Source organism: Psammomys obesus, unplaced genomic scaffold (assembly GCF_907164565.1).
Source record: "Psammomys obesus unplaced genomic scaffold, mPsaObe1.curated_primary_1811, whole genome shotgun sequence".
Classification (NCBI taxonomy): domain Eukaryota; kingdom Metazoa; phylum Chordata; class Mammalia; order Rodentia; family Muridae; genus Psammomys; species Psammomys obesus.
This window is the reverse complement of record NW_026590675.1, coordinates 37,608-43,607: the sequence shown is the minus strand read 5'-3', so window position 1 is coordinate 43,607 and position 6,000 is coordinate 37,608. Positions and strand designations below refer to the sequence as shown.

At 36.5% G+C, this 6,000-nt stretch overlaps 1 protein-coding gene across 3 annotated transcripts in view; it reads right to left on the bottom strand.

Moving 5' to 3' along the window:
- The window catches only part of Zfx (zinc finger protein X-linked), a 44,863-nt gene that overhangs the window by 30,617 nt on the left and 8,246 nt on the right, over window positions 1–6,000 (bottom strand). The window contains exons 2-3 of one of the 3 annotated variants that reach the window (XM_055608245.1): window positions 5,707–5,774; window positions 4,573–4,629 (exon numbers count right to left, since the gene is read on the bottom strand). The exons of 1 other annotated variant lie outside the window; for it this stretch is intronic. The gene's annotated coding sequence lies outside the window, so the exon portion shown is untranslated. The remainder of the gene's footprint in view (window positions 1–4,572; window positions 4,630–5,706; window positions 5,775–6,000) is intronic. One more of the 3 variants, XM_055608244.1, reaches the window with a different exon arrangement.

The window sequence follows — 6,000 nt, the reverse complement described above, 5'->3', positions numbered from 1 at the left end:
AAGAAAGAAAGAAAGAAAGAAAGAAAGAAAGAAAGAAAGAAAGAAAGGGCTTAGAATATAGCTCAGAAGTACAGCATGCACAATGCCCTATGCCAATCACCAGTATCACAAAATTAAACACACTGCCCCAACCTTTCTTGCCACAGCCTTTCTTGCCATTCCCTTCTGCAACCACAGAGACAGGCCTACCTATACTGACAGGGTAAATGGCTCAGCTTTAATCATCTGACGACATCCATCTTTCTCCTAGGACCTTTCTGCTTTGGACATTGGTGAATTTACAGGATGCTAATTTTTAATATAGGGCCTCAGATTCACTAAAACTTTTGGTTTTTGCCACTGTCAGATTCTAAATTGCTTTATTCAAGGAGAAAGTCACTATATTCTAATTAAAAGTACAAGGTTCCGCCCACCTCTGGATTTTTTTCCTCAATGTGGTTAAAGGTTTTTGATATTTATTCTGTTAAATTTAAAGTCAGGATTTTTTAAATGTACCATAGAAAATAGCATGAAAGTCCATAATTGAATCACTAAGTAACACATTATAAAATTTAACAACTCAACAGACCAAATATTCTTAGACATATGTAACTAATCAAGTCAAACCTTAGTCCCTAAGAGCAGATTATTTTATTTTCAAGCAATGTTGCTCACCTCCTCTGTCAAAGGAAGAAAAAAATGCCTCCTGTTGTGAATGGAAGAACCCTGTCCTTTCTTGCCCTGTCCTACTTGGAACTTGCGTATGCTTCACTCAGGAATTCAGTGCCAAGTTTTTGTTACAGACTAGTTTTTCCATAAAACCATTCTGTGCCAATTGACAACTTCAAGGTTTTGTTTGCTTAAAGTTTAAGAGTCCAAACTTTCACAATCTATTAAAAATTGGCCCTAAAATGACAAACTTAAAACCCTTATTTTTCCAAAGTCTCTATTCCTTCTCAGGTTAAGAGCTGCCAAAAATATCCTCTAAATTTAGCTGTATTTGTAAGCTAACAATACCACACTATGTTAAATGCTTTTAAGACTAGCTTGATGGTAGGAACAACATAGGCTTTGCACTTGTTTTCAGATATATGAAGCAAAAACCTCTTTTATAAAAAGCACTGCTCTTTAAATGCATGCAGTAATTTACCAATCCACTGCTACCATAGAACATTATACAACTTATCAAAATAGAACAAATATAACTTGACTCTTTGGTTCGCCCTTTTTTTTTTTTTTAATTTTATGTGCATTGGTGTTTTCCCTGCATGTATGTCTGGGTGAGGGTGTGAGATCTTAAGAGTTAACAGACAGTTGTGAACTGCCATGTGGTTACTGGGAATTGAATCCAGGTCCTCTTGAAAAGTAGTCAGTGCTCTTAACCACTGAACCATCTCTCCAGGCTTGGTTCACCCTTTTGACTTCAAAGTGACTAATTTTTAAATTGCTTTGTAACTTTTGCTAAGATTTTCAGCAGATCTCCTCTGCCTTTAGATGTAGGTGTACAGGAGTGAAGTGTATAAAACAAAGGTGAAGACAATACTTTAAAACCTAATACAGAGTGGAGATTGACCTAAACTACTAGATTGACCTAAATGGGCAAACATACATGAAATAAAATTGACATGTGAAATTTTTAAAAAGTTAATTTCCATCAAATGCAATGCAGGGTAAAGAAATGTTGGTATCATTAGAAAGTGTTTTCTTACCCATTTGTTTTGTTCCTGTAACATCTGCCAATCTTTTCCCAAACCGGGCATATAGTTAATCACTGGCCTAGTCATTTTGGGAGTTGCTAACTTAGTTGAGTGCTTTTCTTGTGCATTCCCTTTCTCAATGAGTAATATATGTCCTTGCATGGGGGTGGGGAGGCATGGTAGTAGCAGCACACACCTTTAATCCCAGATGAGAGGCAGAGGCAGGTACATCATCTCTGAGTTCAAAGCCAGCCTGAACAGTTCCATGACAGCCAGGGCTACACAAAGAATCTCTCAAAAACAAACAAACAAACAAAAACCCAACAACTTAGGCTGGTTGTGGTGGCACAATTCCAGCACTGGTGTGACAGAGTCAGGAGGATCTCTGTAAATTTGAGGCCATCCTGGTCTAAATAGTAACTTCAGAGACAGCCACACTATATAAAGAGACCCTCTCTCAAAATAAAACCCTTTCCAATACATGAGAACTTAAAGGGGCCCTACCTCCTTTCCACCAACCCTCAATGCTAGGCAGGAGAGAGAAGACTGGTAGGAGGAGAAGGGGGCCAGACCCCTTTACTTCTTCCAGCTCTTTAGGGTCAATGGGTTCTTTCAGAGCTCTACCAATCTCTGTCAATCACAAACGCAGCCAGCAGTCTCAACCATGTGGCTGCACCCCAAACCATTTCTCTCTGTCTGTCTGCTCCAAACAGTCACACCATCCGTCTCTCTGGTCTCTCCAAACTTCTACATGCCACACCACCTCTTTCTCCTGGCTCTCATATTTATATCCTCAGAGTCCTAGACCATGCCCCTCTCTGTGCTGCAGGAGGTATGAGGTAGGCCCAAGGTACGGTTACCAACTGGCAAAAGCCACGGCCTGCACGATACAAGTAACAGCTATGGACAAAATATAGCCCAACTAAAATCCCATACTTGGGACTAAAACAAAAACATATTTACACAACATAACTGAGTTTTCAAAGAAACCAAAACTTCCATTAGAAGGGCTTGGAGTTGTTGTCTTTAAAATTTTCATTACATTTATTTATTTAGTATTCAGGAGTACATGCACATGGGTGTGCACAATCTCAAGACCCACATTCTCCTGAAGGTCAAAGGGCAGCCTGTGAGTCAGCTCTCTCTACCATGTGGTCTCCAGAAATTGAACCCAGGTAGTTCAGCAGGTATCCTCACCAAATGAGTCATTTGCCATTGCTAGATTTTTATTTTTATTTTTTTTTTGAAAAAGAATCTCATACCTCAATAACCCAGGCTGTCCTTGAACTCACTGAAATCTTCCTGCCTCAGGCTCCTGAGTATTGAAATGACAGGGGCTAACTACCATATATGCCTTACATTTTCAGTTTAATGTAGTCTCACTTTCAGTTACTTTATTCAAACTAATTTTTTTCTTAATTGTCTTAATTCTTACCTAGTTTTTAAAAATTGCATATTGCCACTTTGTATTTTTTAAAACATTTAAAATATTTATAAATTATAAAGGGTTGGGGGTGTAGAGCAGTGGTAGAGCAACTTCCTGGCATGTATAAAACTGGGTTCTATACTCGACACCATAGATATAAACTATGAACATGAATTCATTTTTTCCATTATACTTTATTCATTATTTTTGATTGATTTTTTTTCGAGAAACAGTATCTCTATCTAGTCCTGTGGGTCCTGGAACTCCTATGTAGACCAGGCTGGCCTTAAACTAAAGATCTACCCGCCTCTGCCTACCAAATGCAGAGGTTAAAGGCATGTAACACCATGTCAAACTATGAACAGTTAACATCACTGTTCTACCCACCAACTCTAAAAGTAACTAATAGTGAACTGAAGCTATGCCCTATCTACATAAACACATGATTTCTATTACTGCTTTTCCTAAATACATTATACTAATACCAGTAATGGTCTCCACATGACTTAAACACTGGCAAGAACATAATACTGGGCCTTTCTCTAACTAGAACAATGTTTTTAAGTTGGCAGCTGCAGAACTGTAGAGTGTGCTTCTACACTGATCTTCTGTTAATGCAATTAGCAATAGGTTTTGCACATAACTTAATAAATTCTTGAGTCGTTAAACAAAAGAACAGGCTGGGTTGCCATACAATACTAGCCATAAACATGCTCCAAGCTGACTATCAACAAGTGCTTTTAAACTGTATGATTTTTCCCTGAAACTAAACTAAAGAACCAACTAATTTAAGGAGGGAATGATCTAAGGTTGAAGGTTGACTTTTTTTTCCCCAAAAAAATACAAAGACAAAACACTAGTAAACTAAAAACATAATAATTAAAAAGTGTAGTGAGCTGATACAAGAAAAAAAAAAGGGGGGAAAACTTCCAAGGAAAGTGTAAGTCAATGAGGAGACATGCAAACTAGCAGCATTAACTTTGTTAGACACAAAGAACCTAAGCTAAAGAGGCAGCTCTGTGATAAAGTGCTTGCCTATCATGTGCAAGATCCTGGGCTCAATCCCTAGTACCAAAAAAAGAAAAAGGGAGGAGGGGAACATAAATGTAATCAATACACAATTTTTAAAAATAAAATTTTTTACAACCAGGATACAAAGTGAGTAATTATTAAAAAAATAAATAAGATAATTTTAAATGTTTATACAACCTTTTCAAAAATCAGTTTTCCCAAAACTGTATGAACTATGCCAAAATATAAAGCTTTATATTTTTACAAATTAATTTGCCATTTATAACAAAGCCACAAATCAATTTAACCAAACTAGAAACTTAGCTATTATGAATTCCAAGTCAAATACTTATAAATAAGACCTATCATGTAAAAAAAAAAAAAACAAAAACAAAAACAAAAAAAAAAACAACCAAACAAAAAAAACAGTAACACAGTGCCAGCAGTGATGGTGCACACCTTTAATCCCAGCACTCGGGAGGTGGAGCAAATTTCTGTGTTCAAGACCAGCTGGATCTACAAAGCAAGTTCCATGACAGCCAGGGAGACACAAAACAAACAGAAGTTATAGAGTTTTAGTATGTTTTAGATTTACTGTAAGGCACTATATGCTATTTAATCTTATAAAAATTATCTTTGGTCCTAAATTTGATTTTCAAGTTGCTTGTTATTGGTAGAAATACAATTGAGTTTTGTTTTTTGGTTTGCTTCTTTAGTTTTTGTTTGGTTTTTTGTTTTGTTTTTTGAGATGGGGTTTCTCTGTTTAACAGCCCTGACTGTCCTGGAACTCGCTTGGTAAACCAGGCTGGCCTCAAACTCATGGAGATCCACCTGCCTCTGCCTCCCTGAGTGCTGGGATTACAGGCGTGCACCACCGCGCTTGCCTCACAATTCAGTTTTGTATCAGTCAATGTTCCCATCTATGATACAATAGAGTTAGAAAAGAAAAGCCGGAAGACAGGCAGAGTAGTACATGTCTGTAAACCCAGCACTTGGGAGATAGAGGCAAAAGGATCAAGAGTTATGGCTAGCAACAAGTTTAAGGCCAGCTAGTGCTACATGAGACTTTGTCCTTAATAGAACAATTGTAAAAAAGGGTAATGTATTTAAAATCACTTACTAAACAAAAATAAAGTAGATCGAAATCATTAGATCTAGTTATCTGAAAAAATGTTTTCAAACTTCAATACATGTACCTCAAAAATAAGCTAAATACTACTGAGGAAGCCTTCAACTTCATTTTTTTCTTTAATGTCAGAGCATACAGAAACAAAGCAGAAGGAAGGGCATAAAATGAACACTTTGAGAAATCTGATACATACAGGCTAGTTACTGACAACACAGAAGATGGGAATTAAAGTCAAATGTCTAATTATCATCAAACCTGTATTATACATCAAAATATTTGATAATTATACTTTTCTAGGAAATTAAAAAAAACACTCAGGAGAGGCAAAAAGGATACCATGGGAGAAAAGAGGATATTAATAATTCAAATCCACAATCTACCAAAAAAAGAAAGATGAAACCAAGTAGTTTTACAAATGGAGTCTGTCCAACTTTAAATAATAAGATCACTTCTATTAAACAGACCTGTTTCAAAAAAGAGGGAATGCTCCCCAATTCATCTTACAAGGTTAGCTGGGCACAGTGATACGCACCTGTAGAGAGAAAAAAGAATCAATTAATAGGATATCCCATTTCCTTATTATTCAAAACTTACATTTAGACTTAACCAAAATAACTTTTGGAGTGACTTAGGATTTTTATACCATTTTATACATGTATGCATGCACACGCACACTCCTATGTACAAAAGAAATTAGTAGGATATTTCCAATTTACATTCAGGATTCTACTGTAAGTTGCTCTTCTAACTCAAACCTG